This window comes from Salmo salar, chromosome ssa11 (genome assembly GCF_905237065.1).
Source record: "Salmo salar chromosome ssa11, Ssal_v3.1, whole genome shotgun sequence".
In the NCBI taxonomy this organism is placed as follows: Eukaryota; Metazoa; Chordata; class Actinopteri; order Salmoniformes; family Salmonidae; genus Salmo; species Salmo salar.
The window spans coordinates 55,409,147-55,425,444 of NC_059452.1; the positions used below are offsets into that span (position 1 = coordinate 55,409,147).

The 16,298-nt window shown below is 43.8% G+C and overlaps 1 pseudogene; it reads left to right on the top strand.

Annotated features, from left to right (window-relative positions):
- Positions 1–15,704, top strand: part of LOC106592429 (G patch domain-containing protein 1-like) — a 22,574-nt pseudogene extending 6,870 nt beyond the window's left edge.
- Positions 15,705–16,298: the final 594 nt, after the last annotated feature.

A 16,298-nucleotide genomic window follows, 5' to 3' on the forward strand; every position in this document is an offset into this window, starting at 1 on the left:
AAACTCTCACCTCTTTGACTTTTCCAGACCCGTCAATGTGGATGGATACTGTATTCTAAATGATGGCCTAGCCCGATATGAAAGAATCGGATGGTTGGCAGGAGCGTTAGGCCAGTAATCCAAAGGTTGATGGTTCGAATCACTGAGCCGACTTGGTAAAAAAAAAATAGAACTGTTAATGTTCCCTTGAGCAAGGCACTCGGCCCTAATTGCTCCTCTAAGTCGCTCTGGGTGGGTGTCTGCTAAATGACTCAAAACGTAAAATGGGTTCAAGCTATATGCTAAAAACACCAACTAGATTATTAGAGATTATGTATCTCTATCTGCTCAATTCTTTGCATGTGAGTTACAGGCTGTGCATCCAGGATTGGAGTTACAGGCTGGGCATCCGGGATTGGGGTTACAGGCTGGGCATCCGGGATTGGGGTTACAGGCTGGGCATCCGTGATTGGGGTTACAGGCTGGGCATCCGTGATTGGGGTTACAGGCTGGGCATCCGTGATTGGGGTTACAGGCTGGGCATCCGGGATTGGGGTTACAGGCTGGGCATCCGGGATTGGGGGTTACAGGCTGGGCATCCGGGATTGGGGTTACAGGCTGGGCATCCGGGATTGGGGTTACAGGCTGTGCATCCAGGATTGGGGTTACAGGCTGGGCATCCAGGATTGGGGTTGCAGGCTGTGCATCCAGGATTGGGCATGAGGCTCAGTGGGTTGATCCTGTTGCTGTCCCCAGTCCACCTGGCCGTGCTGCTGCTCCAGTTTCAACTGTTCTGCCTGCGGCTATGGAACCCAGACCTGTTCACCGGACATGCTACCTGTCCCAGACCTGCTGGAACCCTGACCTGTTCACCGGACGTGCTACCTGTCCCAGACCTGCTGTCCCAGGCCTGCTGGAACCCTGACCTGTTCACCGGACGTGCTACCTGTCCCAGACCTGCTGTTTTCAACTCTAGAGACAGCAGGAGCGGTAGAGATACTCTCAAAAATCTGCTATGAAAAAGCCAACTGACTCTTACTCCTGAGGTGCTGACCTGTTGAACCCTCGACAACCACTGTGATTATTATTATTTGACCCTGCTGGTCATTTATGAACATTTGAACATCTTGGCCATGTTCTGTTATAATCTCCACCCGGCACAGCCAGAAGAGGACTGGCCACCCCTCATAGCCTGGTTCCTCTCTAGGTTTCTTCCTAGGTTTTGGCCTTTCTAGGGAGTTTTTCCTAGCCACCCCTCATAGCCTGGTTCCTCTCTAGGTTTCTTCCTAGGTTCTGGCCTTTCTAGGGAGTTTTTCATAGCCACCGTGCTTCTACACCTGCATTGCTTGCTGTTTGGGGGGTTTTAGGCTGGGTTTCTGTACAGCACTTTGAGATATCAGCTGATGTAAGAAGGGCTTTATAAATAAATTAGATTTGATCCTCTGTTTTGCCTTTTTGTCTTCAGAATGATGTGGATGACAAGCAGGAAGCCGTAAAGATGAAGATGTTTGGAAAACTGACCAGAGACTCGTTTGAATGGCACCCTGACAAACTGCTCTGCAAGAGGTTCAATATACCTGACCCCTATCCTGGGTACGACACACACACATACCCATACACACACACACACCCTATCCTGGGTACGACACACACACACACAAACAGCTCTGCAAGAGTTTCAATATACCTGACCGCTATCCTGGGTACGACACACACACACACACACACACACACACACACACACACACACACACACACACACACACACACACAGCTCTGCTCTGCAAGAGGTTCAATATTCCTGCCCCCTATCCTGGGTACCACACACACACACACACACACTGCTCTGCAAGGGGTTCAATGTACCTGACCCCTATCCTGGGTACGACACACACACACACACACGACCACCACGGAATGAATGGTACTAGGAATACTAGTACTCAATGGATACTGCTTGTGTGTCTTTGCATTGGGCTCTAAGTGTTGTTTATCCAGGTCAGGGTTTCAGATATAACTGTTGTTGTTTATCCAGGTCAGGGTTTATCAGCTATAACTGTTGTTGTTCTTTATCCAGGTCAGGGTTTATCAGATATAACTGTTGTTGTTTATCCAGGTCAGGGTTTATCAGCTATAACTGTTGTTGTTGTTTATCCAGGTCAGGGTTTATCAGATATAACTGTTGTTGTTGTTTATCCAGGTCAGGGTTTATCAGATATAACTGTTGTTGTTGTTGTTTATCCAGGTCAGGGTTTATCAGATATAACTGTTGTTGTTGTTGTTTATCCAGGTCAGGGTTTATCAGATATAACTGTTGTTGTTGATCCAGGTCAGGGTTTATCAGATATAACTGTTGTTGTTGTTGTTTATCCAGGTCAGGGTTTATCAGATATAACTGTTGTTGTTGTTGTTTATCCAGGTCAGGGTTTCAGATATAACTGTTGTTGTTTATCCAGGTCAGGGTTTATCAGATATAACTGTTGTTGTTTATCCAGGTCAGGGTTTATCAGATATAACTGTTGTTGTTGTTTATCCAGGTCAGGGTTTATCAGATATAACGGTTGTTGTTTATCCAGGGCAGGGTTTATCAGATATAACGGTTGTTGTTTATCCAGGGCAGGGTTTATCAGATATAACTGTTGTTGTTTATCCAGGTCAGGGTTTATCAGATATAACTGTTGTTGTTTATCCAGGTCAGGGTTTATCAGATATAACGGTTGTTGTTTATCCAGGGCAGGGTTTATCAGATATAACGGTTGTTGTTTATCCAGGGCAGGGTTTATCAGATATAACTGTTGTTGTTTATCCAGGTCAGGGTTTATCAGATATAACTGTCAAGTCCTCCTCTTGTTCACCATCCAAAGGACACAGGGACAACTCAATTTTCCAACTCAATCTTTTTTTATTTTTAGTTTGCCTTCAGTTGATTGGTCTGTCCAGTAATTTAGCCAGTAAATTAGCCAGTAAATTAGGTTGTAAACCTTTAAAGACAGAACAAAAAGTTAACATCTTAATTAAACATTTTAAAGAACTTAAATTAGTTTAAACATTTAAATAACATTCTAAATAACTAATATGAATTAACCATTTAAGCCTTTTACCATTGGCGTCTTTGGACTGAACCTGTGAGTGAACTTGGAGTTTTCCCTCTGAAGTTTGTTCTTCTGAATGACTGACACCCTCTATGCCTTCACAGGTGCTCCAAATAAGTGAAAATGATTGATCAGGTGACAAGCAGCCGGTTTGCTGCTGCTGGTGCACTCTGGGAAGTGTAGTTCATTGACTCACTCCTGATATTCAGCTCAACACCTCCCACTTGAGCTCCTGTTTTTTTTCAAATCCAGAGAGGTCACAAGCCCTTCACACCTCTGTTTGTTCTTCAATGGGTAGTAGAATGACAAGGCGTCTGACATCTGTATGAAGAATTGTGCCTGGGATTTTGGTTTGAAGCCTCTTCGTTCTTTCACCGTTTGCTCTTGTGGGCCCTTTTTTGCTGTTTGACTTTGTGATGTGAACAGGATAGCTGGGAAAAGTCTTCACAAGCACATCTCTAACGATGCCTTTGCTGTCAGCATTGACACAGACCACTCTAGCCAGCTTGTACTGTCCTCTTAGCGCGTTTTGGTCAGCCAACCAGACCACATCTCCAACAGCAACATTTCGCCTTTTGGTGTGCCATTTGTTCCTTATGAACAGATTAGGTCCAGCCAATTGGCTCCACTTCTTCCAGAAACGGCTTACCTCTGCTTGAATATGTTTAAGTCTTTTGTAAGGGTAGCCATCAAACTGGAAATCTCCAGGGTCTCCCTTTGGATTGGTACATCCTAAAAGCAGAGAATTCGGGGTGATGTACTCTACACAGTCTTCTCTGCTTTGAGTTCTTGCATCAATGGGTCTCTCATTAGCAAGGTTGGCTGCCATGAAGAGAAAAGTTTGGAATTCTCCCCAAGTAAAACCACCATCTCCACCAAGGTTGCTCAACGCCCGCTTCACTACTTTGACAGCTGCCTCTGCGGCACCATTCCTATGGGGAGAGTCTGCAGCGTGGATCTTCCATGACCATTCTGTACCATGCTTGGCAGCTGTGTCTTCAAGTTCAGACTTATTTTGTTGGTTAAAGAATGTTTGAAGTGCGGGTTTGGCTCCCACAAAGTTTGTGCCAGGGTCTGACCAGAGTTTCCTGGGGTGTCCTCTCAGTGAAGTGAACCTTTGATAGGCTAGCAGGAATCCTTCAGATGACATGTCACTCACCACTTCAGTGTGTATGGCTCGGGAAGCCATGCAGCAGAAGACTATTCCCCATACTTTGAGTCTAGTTCTCTTCTTGACCTCATCTTTCACTTCATAAGGGCCGAACAGGTCCATGGCGGTGAATTCAAAAGGTGCAGCTGGGCCTGTTCGCTCTAGAGGCAGGTCAGCCATGATTTGTTGACACTGTTTTGCCTTGTTTTTCCTGCAGACCACACAGCTGTCAACCATTTTCTTGGCAAGTCTACGGCCTTTTATTACCCAGGCTTTCTTCCTCATCCGGAGAAGGGTTCCCGCCACTCCCTCGTGATTTGCTTTGTGGGATTCTTGTGCCAGCAGTGTAGACACCCATGCTTCAAAGGGTAAAACTGGCACTGCTGTCTTATCTTCGTTGAATGTCTGAATTCTGCCTCCACAAACTAGCAGCCCAGACTTCACATCTTTGTACACTGTCAGTCTGCTTAGAGTTGTGTCTGAAAATCTGTACCTTCTTGAGCTGCGAGAAAAAGGTCTTTGAGTGCATCTTCATGTTCTTTGACAGTCGGCACAGCTTGCTTGGGTGATCTTACCTCCCTCTTTGCCTGTTTAGGGGCCCGGCCCTTCCTCTTCAGCCACTGTTTGGCTGCTAGACAAACCCAGGCAACGACTCTCACCAGTTTGGACAGGCTACTGAATCTTCTTACTTCCACAAGATCTTTAACCCAACCAGTGGGCTTCCTTCTAAGAAGAGTTGGGTTCACCACAGGTATTCCCTCTTGAGTTTCACTCTTTGGACTTTCCTGAGTGTCTTGTAGGTCTTCTTTCTGCTGACTACTTCTCGCTTCAGCTCTTGTCAATGCACCTGAGAATGCCTTCCTCTGGAGCTTGTTTACACTCTCCCTGGCATGTGCTGCAACCTCTCCAGCTGATTTTATAGGCCACTCCTCCACTGGCCACTTTAGGAACTTTGGTCCCTCTTGCCATGTGGAATTCTCCTTCAAATCTTCAGGAGCACCCCCTCTTGTTATGATGTCAGCTATGTTTAGATCCCCACGGATCCACCACCAGTCTTCCACTTGTCCAGCCTTCTGGATTTCACCCACTCTGTTTGCAAAGAAGGTTTTGTACCCATAACTGACTCTTTGAATAGCTCCCAAGACCGTTTGACTGTCAAGTAGATGGAACCATCTCTCGATCTTCATTCGAGCATGCTTTTCCACATACTTCCTGATCCTGGCTGCGAAGACAGCACCACAGATCTCAGCTTTTACAGCGTCTCCCTTCTGATCCAGGGGTGTCAGCTTGGCTTTTGATTCAACAAATCGAACTTTAGTGCCTTGACTTGTCTCCCATTTAAGTACATCACAGCTCCATAGGTTTTATCACTTCCATCAGAGAATGTGATGCCCCACGGTTTCCCTTCCCAGCCAGCTGGTGTGAGGCTCCTGTGGAATTTCACCTCTCCAAGCTGCACATATTCTTCAAAAAGCTGGATGGCTTCTTCCCTGAGGCTTTCTGAGAGAGGTTGGTCCCAGGTTTCTTGGGTTAGTTTCCCACCCCCTCCTTCTTGGAATGCTTTTCGAACAAGAATTGCTCCCTTCTGTTTGGCAGGTGTAACTAAGCCAATTGGGTCGTACAGTCCAGCCACTTGGCTTAAGAGGGCCCTCCTAGTCAGTGGGTTAGGTGTCTCAGTTCTCACCTCCTCCTTGAGAAGATTTTTCCCAACTCTCATCTTCTTTTTCCTTTTTGAAAAGTTAACTGAGGTTAACATGTAGAGCTTGTCTTCATCCATTCGGTAGCCGATACCCAAGGCTTTGTTGTCTTCGTCCCTCATTTGATTTGGAAGAATTAAGGTTTTACTTTGTGCCTTTGATAGACCCTCCACCTCCATTCCTTGCCTCCCACTTTCCCCTTGCCCGGACCCATGGTTTGAGGAAGAACCCTCCAGCTTTCCAGATCTCTTCTACATTTGCTGTGATTTTCTCAAGTTTATCCAGGTCATTTTGGGAGGTTAAGAGGTCATCCACATAACTGTCCTCTTCAATGACTCTGCGCTCATCCTCCAAGTGAAGAAAGTTGGGCAGGCGTGCTGTTTCTCTCATAGCCAACTGAGCAATGCAACCAGCAGGTCTGTCCCCAATGTTGACTCTGGTTATTGCATATTCACTTATCTCTTCAACTGGGCTGTCCCTCCAGAGGAACCTGTGAAGGTGCATCTCACGCTCCTTCAGCCATACAGAGTTGTACATCTTTTTGATGTCTCCTAGAGATGCATACGTCCCCTCTCTGAACCTCAGCAAGACAGCTCTTATAGGGTTGAGAACGTCTGGTCCCTTCAGAAGAAGATCATTCATACTCACGCCTTTGTATTTCTGGCTACTATTCCATACAATACGAACCGGTGTTGTTACCGAATGAGGGTTTGGTGCCACCAGGTGGCTTACGTACCACACTGGTCCATTCCACTCATCCATGATTTTGTTGGTGAGTTTTATGGCTGCGCCTCGCTCGACCATTTCATGGATTTGGGTAGCATATGCGACTTTCCAGTCTGGCTCCCTGCTTAGTTGTTTTTCCATCCTTAAGAAACAAGCCTGGACTGCACTTTTGTTATTCGGGAGAGAGGCTGGATCTACCGTCCAAGGATACTTTGCATCCCAATGTGGAGCCGGTGTGTGAGCATCCCCCTTCTCGTAGGTGAGGCCTCCTTTAATGATCTCCAGTTCCCTCTCCTCTGCCAGGGTCATTTCTTTCCCTCCCGGTGGACAGTTTCCACATCGGCATCCTCCACATCTTGGCTCACATGCAGCTCCGATTCTGTCCCAGTGCCACCACTCAAGGAACTCACGGTTACTGGCAGCTGTAAATTTGGTCAGAGTCACATCCTCCTGCTGTAGCTGGGCTGTGTCAGTAGTTGGACTTGTGATTTCTTGATATTTGACAGCTGCTGTCCTCATGGAGCGAGCAAAGTGTGTTTTGGACTCATATAGTGCAACCTCCACTTCTTCAAATAAGTCGGGATGTGCTCCACCCACTGTTTTCCCCAATGGACCCTCCCACAAGACGAGGTCTCCCATGATTTTTACCCTCTGGGGAGCGAGTCTTCCCTCTCGGTGGCTAATGAGAAGTTCGACCTCTTCTGGCCTTTCCAATTCTGTAAGTTTGACTTCTGGGAAGAATTTTTTCAACTTCTCAGGTTCAATTACTTGATGCACTCTGGCGATTTCATCCAAGCCGTAGCAGACCATTTCATGAGCTCTCTCTGTCCCTTTAGGTGTCTTGACTCTGACTTTGAGGAGATACCTTAGTGTGTTCACTTTCATGGTCATACCACCAACCCCATGAACAACTAAAGTTATCTTCTCATGTCTTAACCTCAGTCTTTCAGCAGCCTTATTACCCATATAATGTAGTTTTTCTGAAGCAAGGTCAATTAAAGTCCCAATCTTCTGCCCTGCGTTCGCCGTGACTTGCATCAACATCATGATGACAGGAAGTTCAGTGAGCCCATTTCTCTGCAGTAGCTCAGACTGGCCTGAAGCATCGAGTGTCACTGCGGTTTTGTTGGTGTTGGTGAAAGCCTTTCTGCATCGATCTGCCATTTCCTGGGAAAGTTCAGACAAGATCTTCTCTTGTTCCTCTGTTAGCTTGCTTTCACCTTTGCCGTCTCTTCCACTCTTTCTCTCTTCCCCTCTTGACTTCTCCTTTTGGGCAGAGGAAAAAATGGTGGTCTGGGGCACCACCTTCCCTTTTACAGTCTTTGTTTCTGCATAGGAAAGTGTCTCTGCAGTATCCATCTTCATCATGGCATCCGAGACATTTTCTGCATGCTCCCAGCTTTCTTAATACAGTTTTCTTTTCAGGTAGCTTAAGTCTTTTGAACTTTCTACAGAAGAAGATCTTGTTGTTGTGCCCACTATCACCACATACCTCATCAAGCTCTTCTTTCCTTGTGGTTTTTGTTGAGGCAATCTTTCTGTCATACTTCTTGTCCAAACGATCCGATTTTTCCACCTTCTCCTCAGTTCTGAGCTGTTCGAGTCTCTCCAGTATTCCTTCTTGACTTTTCAGGAACTTCAAGAGCATGACAAAGTGGTTGTCTGATGTGACATCGTTTCTGGGTTCAACCATGAACATAACCCAGTCTCTTTTAATGAAGTCAGGCAACTTGCTTTCAATGGATCTAATTACCAGTGGGTTATTTATGGCTCCAGAGTTTCCTAACTCCGTGAGATCTGCTAGAGCCTTCTCCACTGACTGTATGAGATCAATTATCTTTCTTGGTTGGTTCCCTTTCACATGTGGCATCTTCTCCAGCTCTTCCAGGATTTCCACTATGATGGTTGACTTGTTGCCATACCTGTTCTCCAGGACTCTGAACATGTCATCGGCAGTGGTGTAGGTTGAAAGTCTGAGGTCTTTTGAGCTTTTGTCATCCACACTCTCCAGGAGTTGAATCTTCTTAACTTCAGTTGATCCGGATGGCTCTCCCTGCTGTTGCAGGCTTTCCCAGTCTTTCCTCCATCTGTGATATTCTCTCCTGCTTCCATTGAAGATAGGTAGAGAGATTGGCTTGATTCTCACTATTGGTGTGGATGTTGCCGGTTGGTGTAGTAGTTTCACTCCTGTGCCTCGCTCATTGGTCGTCCGTGCAGTGGCAAATTCAGGTCTCCTTGACTCAAGCCTGTAGTAGAATGCTCTTACGTCCTTGACTCTTCCATCTAATTCGTCTTTTAATTCTACAGGGATCCATCGCTCCCATGATGACATTGCTGAGATGGCCTCTTTTATCCTCTTGTCCAAGAGAGCGAGGTGCACTTCAAAGCCCTCTAAATTGGCACTTTCCACTGGTACATAAGTCGCTTTATCATTGGCTTTTTCTGCTTCCAGGATTGCCACAAGAAGTTCACTCCTTCCATACCTCGACCACAGGTTTGTTTGAACAATGTCTCTTATTTCCGCCAACTTTGTTTCACCTTCATTTACAGATCTATCAATGTCGGCCTCTTGCTGTTCATTAACCTCTATGGGCTAGGTGGGACGCAAGCGTCCCACCCGTGGTGCACTCCATCAACAGCAGGTGCATTTCAAGAGCGGCAAATTTGAATCCAAATAAATGTCAAAATTCAAATTTTTCAAACATACAACTATTTTACACCCTTTGAAAGATAAACATCTCCTTAATCTAACCACGTTTTACGATTTCAAAAAGGTTTTACGGCGAAAGCATAAATTTAGAGTATGTTAGGACAGTACATTTACAAGAGTTGTGTGTAATGTTTTGTCAAATCAAAGACAGGGTCACCAAAACCATAAAACCAGCTAAAATGATGCACTAACCTTTTACAATCTCCATCAGATGACACTCCTAGGACATTATGTTAGACAATGCATGCATTTTTAGTTCTATCAAGTTCATATTTATATCCAAAAACAGCGTTTTACTATGGCATTGATGTTGAGGAAATCGTTTCCCTCCAATAACCGGCAGTCAAGTCAGCGTCACAAATTAAATAATTAAAATTAGAAAACATTGGTAAAATATTATATTGTCATTTAAAGAATTATAGATTTACATCTCTTGAACGCAATCAACTTGCCAGATTTAAAAATAACCTTACTGGGAAATCACACTTTGCAATAATCTGAGCACTGCGCCCAGAAAAATACGCGTTGCGATACAGACTAGACGTCATGTTGGGGAGATCTAAAATCGAAAATACTATGTAAATAATCCATTACCTTTGATTCTCTTCATCAGATGTCACTTCCAGGTATCACAGGTCCATAACGAATGTAGTTTTGTTCAAAAAAGCTCATCATTTATGTCCAAAAATCTCCGTCTTGTTAGCACATGATCTAAGCCAGCCGGACTTCTCGTCATGAACGAGGGGAAAAAATATATTTACGTTCGTTCAAACATGTCAAACGTTGTATAGCATAAATCATTAGGGCCTTTTTTAACCAGAACATGAATAATATTCAAGGTGGACGAATGCATTCTCTTTTATAACGTATTGGAACGAGGGTACCCAACATGAACTCGCGCGCCAGGTGTCTAATGGGCCATCATCGTTCCATGGCTCTTGTTCGGTCAGATCTCCCTCCAGAAGACTCAAAACACTTTGTAAAGGCTGGTGACATCTAGTGGAAGCAATAGGAAGTGCCAAAGTATTCCTCAGCCCCTGTGTTTTTCAATGGCATAGGTTTAAAGGTAATACAACACATCAGGTATCCACTTCCTGTCAGAAAATGTCTCAGGGTTTTGCCTGCCAAATGAGTTCTGTTATACTCACAGACACCATTCAAACAGTTTTAGAAACTTTAGTGTTTTCTATCCATATATAATAAGTATATGCATATTCTAGTTACTGGGTAGGATTAGTAACCAGATTAAATCGGGTAAATTTTTTTATCCAGCCGTGAAAATACTGCCCCCTAGCCCTAACAGGTTAGACCTGGTTCCTCATCCTCAGTCATGTCAGCCTCCAGTCCAATCCTGTAGTCATCGTTGGCATCGAGCATCTTTCTGAAACAATCTGAAAGCTTAACGAATTCCTCCTTTAACTCCACTTGAAGCATGCTGCTTGCTCCTCTTGAAATGAAGTTGGCTTGTCTGGTGAAGCTGCTTTTTGCAGTGGTCCTCTCCTTTTTGAGCTGCTGGACCGACTTCCCCAGGACATCTTCCGCCATCTTGACTTCCTCTGCGTCAACAGCTTATTTCTGGATCTGAAGCCGTTTATCCTCAGGGCCAGGCCGCTCCGCGTGGTTTACAACTGTCAAGTCCTCCTCTTGTTCACCATCCAAAGGACACAGGGACAACTCAATTTTCCAACTCAATTTTTTTTATTTTTAGTTTGCCTTCAGTTGATTGGTCTGTCCAGTAAATTAGCCAGTAAATTAGCCAGTAAATTAGGTTGTAAACCTTTAAAGACAGAACAAAAAGTTACCATCTTAATTAAACATTTTAAGGAACTTAAATTAGTTTAAACATTTAAATAACATTCTAAATAACTAAGATGAATTAACCATTTAAGCCTTTTACCATTGGCGTCTTTGGACTGAACCTGTGAGTGAACTTGGAGTTTTCCCTCTGAAGTTTGTTCTTCTGAATGACTGACGCCCTCCATGCCTTCACAGGTGCTCCAAATAAGTGAAAATGATTGATCAGGTGACAAGCAGCCGGTTTGCTGCTGCTGGTGCACTCTGGGAAGTGTAGTTCATTGACTCACTCCTGATATTCAGCTCAACAATAACTGTTGTTTATCCAAGTCAGGGTTTATCAGATATAACTGTTGTTGTTTATCCAGGTCAGGGTTTATCAGATATAACTGTTGTTGTTTATCCAGGTCAGGGTTTGTCAGATATAACTTGTTGTTGTTGTTGTTTATCCAGGTCAGGGTTTATCAGATATAACTGTTGTTGTTGTTGTTTATCCAGGTCAGGGTTTATCAGATATAACTGTTGTTGTTGTTGTTTATCCAGGTCAGGGTTTATCAGATATAACTGTTGTTGTTGTTGTTTATCCAGGTCAGGGTTTATCAGATATAACTGTTGTTGTTGTTTATCCAGGTCAGGGTTTATCAGATATAACTGTTGTTGTTGTTTATCCAGGTCAGGGTTTATCAGATATAACTGCTGTTGTTTATCCAGGTCAGGGTTTATCAGATATAACTGTTGTTGTTGTTTATCCAGCTCAGGGTTTATCAGATATAACTTGTTGTTGTTGTTTATCCAGGTCAGGGTTTATCAGATATAACTGTTGTTGTTGTTGTTTATCCAGGTCAGGGTTTATCAGATATAACTGTTGTTGTTGTTTATTCAGGTCAGGGTTTATCAGATATAACTGTTGTTGTTGTTGTTTATCCAGGTCAGGGTTTATCAGATATAACTGTTGTTGTTGTTTATCCAGGTCAGGTTTTGTCAACTCTATCTGTTGTTTTCTTTCCAGGTCAGGGTTTGTGGGAATGCCCAAAGTGAAGAGAGACAAGTTCTCTGTGTTTAACTTCCTGACTGTATCAGAGAGTCCAACAGCTAGTGCTTCCCCCGCTCCACAAGGTAACAAACAATCAGTTCCACTTCATCCAGACACTTCACATTTTATCTCAAGTGTTACGGGGAGAATATCAGAGCGTCGTGGTGTTGACTATCATTAAATGTTAAGACTGTATATTATCAAATCAATTCTCTGTTTTAATTACGCGATTTAAACTAATCATGTAACTTTAATTAACTAGGAAGTCGGCACCACGGGAGTCTTTATTTCCCGATTGAACTCTTCCGATATTTTCATATCTTATCGATTATTCACTTATTGATGTGTTAATGTGTTATTACCTCTTCAGTCTCATTACTGAACGTCTCAAACCCTTGGATATTTTGTGGTGGTTTATTTCTGTCTTATCAAATGAGGAGAGACAAACCTTTCAAACAAGTCAGAGTTATACTCAAACTACATCTTTAATAATAAGGCCCTACGTTTCTCTGTCCCTCTCTGTGTAAACCTGGCCCCTACGTCTCTCTGTCCCACTCTGTGTAAACCTGGCCCCTACGTCTCTCTGTCCCTCTCTGTGTAAACCTGGCCCCTACGTCTCTCTGTCCCACTCTGTGTAAACCTGGCCCCTACGTCTCTCTGTCCCTCTCTGTGTAAACCTGGCCCTTCATCTCTCTGTCCCTCTCTGTGTAAACCCGGCCCCTACGTCTCTCTGTCTCTCTCTGTGTAAACCTGGCCCCTACGTCTCTCTGTCCCTCTCTGTGTAAACCTGGCCCCTACGTCTCTCTGTCCCTCTCTGTGTAAACCTGGCCCTACATCTCTGTCCCTCTCTGTGTAGGTGTGAAGCCCTCTGAGCCAGGGAAGAGGTCCAGGTGGGATGTGTCTGGCCAGGCTGGGGACGAGGACAGGAAGGAGAAGGATCCAATCAGTGAGTTCCTCAGTGTGGCTCGTATTGAAGCCTCTGGGTCAGGACCGGACACCTCTACTACTGATGGCCCTACAACGGATCCTACTGTAGAGGTACTGGTACCATCCTACTACACTACATACATCACTGATCCTACTGTAGAGGTACTGGTACCATCCTACTACACTACATACATCACTGATCCTACTGTAGAGGTACTGGGACCATCCTACTACACTACATACACCACTGATCCTACTGTAGAGGTACTGGTACCATCCTACTACATACATCACTGATCCTACTGTAGAGGTACTGGTACCATCCTACTACACTACAGACATCGCTGATCCTACTGTAGAGGTACTGGTACCATCCTACTACACTACATACACCACTGATCCTACTGTAGAGGTACTGGTACCATCCCACTACATACACCACTGATCCTACTGTAGAGGTACTGGTACCATCCTACTACACTACATACATCACTGATCCTACTGTAGAGGTACTGGTACCATCCTACTACACTACATACATCACTGATCCTACTGTAGAGGTACTGGTACCATCCTACTACATACATCACTGATCCTACTACACTACATCACTGATCCTACTGAGGTTTGACAGATGTAACAGTCCACTGTAATACGAAGAGGTTTGACAGATGTAACAGTCCACTGTAATACGGAGAGGTTTGACAGATGTAACAGTCCACTGTAATACTGAGAGGTTTGACAGATGTAACAGTCCACTGTAATACTGAGAGGTTTGACAGATGTAACAGTCCACTGTAATACTGACAGGTTTGACAGATGTAACAGTCCACTGTAATACTGAGGTTTGACAGACGTAACAGTACACTGTAATACTGAGAGGTTTGACAGATGTAACAGTCCACTGTAATACTGAGAGGTTTAACAGATGTAACAGTCCACTGTAATACTGAGAGGTTTGACAGATGTAACAGTCCACTGTAATACTGAGAGGTTTGACAGATGTAACAGTCCACTGTAATACTGAGAGGTTTGACAGATGTAACAGTCCACTGTAATACTGAGAGGTTTGACAGATGTAACAGTCCACTGTAATACTGAGAGGTTTGACAGATGTAACAGTCCACTGTAATACTGAGAGGTTTGACAGATGTAACAGTCCACTGTAATACTGAGAGGTTTGACAGATGTAACAGTCCACTGTAATACTGAGAGGTTTGACAGATGTAACAGTCCACTGTAATACTGAGAGGTTTGACAGACGTAACAGTACACTGTAATACTGAGAGGTTTGACAGATGTAACAGTCCACTGTAATACTGAGGTTTAACAGATGTAACAGTCCACTGTAATACTGAGAGGTTTGACAGATGTAACAGTCTACTGTAATACTGAGAGGTTTGACAGATGTAACAGTCCACTGTAATACTGAGAGGTTTGACAGATGTAACAGTCCACTGTAATACTGAGAGGTTTGACAGATGTAACAGTCCACTGTAATACTGAGGTTTGACAGATGTAACAGTCTACTGTAATACTGAGAGGTTTGACAGATGTAACAGTCCACTGTATTACTGAGAGGTTTGACAGATGTAACAGTCCACTATAATACTGAGATTTGACAGTCCACTGTAATACTGAGGTTTGACAGATGTAACAGTCCACTATAATACTGAGGTTTGACAGTCCACTGTAATACTGAGAGGTTTGGCAGATGTAACAGTCCACTGTAATACTGAGATGTTTGACAGATGTAACAGTCCACTATAATACTGAGGTTTGACAGTCCACTATAATACTGAGGTTTGACAGTCCACTGTAATACTGAGAGGTTTGACAGATGTAACAGTCCACTGTATTACTGAGAGGTTTTGACAGACGTAACAGTCCACTGTAATACTAAGAGGTTTGACAGATGTAAGAGATACGGATGTTTTGTAAGTCACGTTGTTAATCAGTGATCTTTCTGACCAACTGAGCAGCCAGACACGGAGCAGAAAGACGAGGAGGAGGAGAGCAGGCCGTCTATGGATCTGTTCAAGGCCATCTTCGCCAGTTCATCAGATGAGAAGTCTTCCTCTTCTTCAGAAGGAGAGAGTGAGGAGGAGGAGGAGGAGGAGAAGGAGGAAGGTGTTCGGAGCAAGGCTGGGACCGGGCCTCAGATATCTAACCAGTTGAACGTCAACACAACCCGACCTGCTCTTCCTGTGTCTGTGTCGGCGACACCCAGCCAGCACCCAGGTAGGAACACTGGTCCTTCTGTTCCTATAGCTATTATAGATTGGTGGTTGAACAATGGCTGTTTGGGTAGTTAGGAGAATAATGAGATATTTGTATTTATTATGGATCCCCATTTTGCTGCTGCCAAGGTATTCATTACAGAATGACACAACACACTAAGAGATCTCTGACAGAGGACAAAATGGACATGGTTTTAACTCTCTGGGTAGTGGAGAATGATGGGAGATCTCTGATGGTTTTAACTCTCTGGGTAGTGGAGAATGATGGGAGATCTCTGATGGTTTTAACTCTCTGGGTAGTGGAGAATGATGGGAGATCTCTGATGGTTTTAACTCTCTGGTGTCGTGTCTTTGGGGTACCATTAAACTGAAGACATGTTTATCAATTAACTCCCTGTAATTATTATCACGCGATCAAACTGATTCATCGTTTAATTGTAATTAACTAGGAGATCGGGGCACCAAGGAAAATATTCAGATTACAAAGTTATAATTTTCCTAATATAACTTTCCTATATTATAACATTATATATTATATTCTATTATAGTATAGGCCAATTATCTTCTGGTTTAAATGGTGTATTTTACCTCGCGTCCAGTCTCATTCCAAACGTCGTAAATTGTTGTATCTGCACGAACCCAGTCTTTACTAAGAGTCATCCATACATCAATTGTCTTAAAATCATTTATTTACTAAACTAATTAATTCACAGAAAGTATACAAACAGTAATTATCATCACAAAGAATTGGTAGAGTAATGTGCCCTAGTGGGCTAAAACAGGCATGGCTGGTCTGTTAGACAATGGGTCATAAAGGGCAGCTGAGAAGACCCTACAGAGTTCATTAATATTAACAATTGACAATTGAACGCTCACTCATTCGGGAACAATTGCAATCAATATATACACTGCTCAAAAAAATAAAGGGAACACTTAAACAACACATCCTA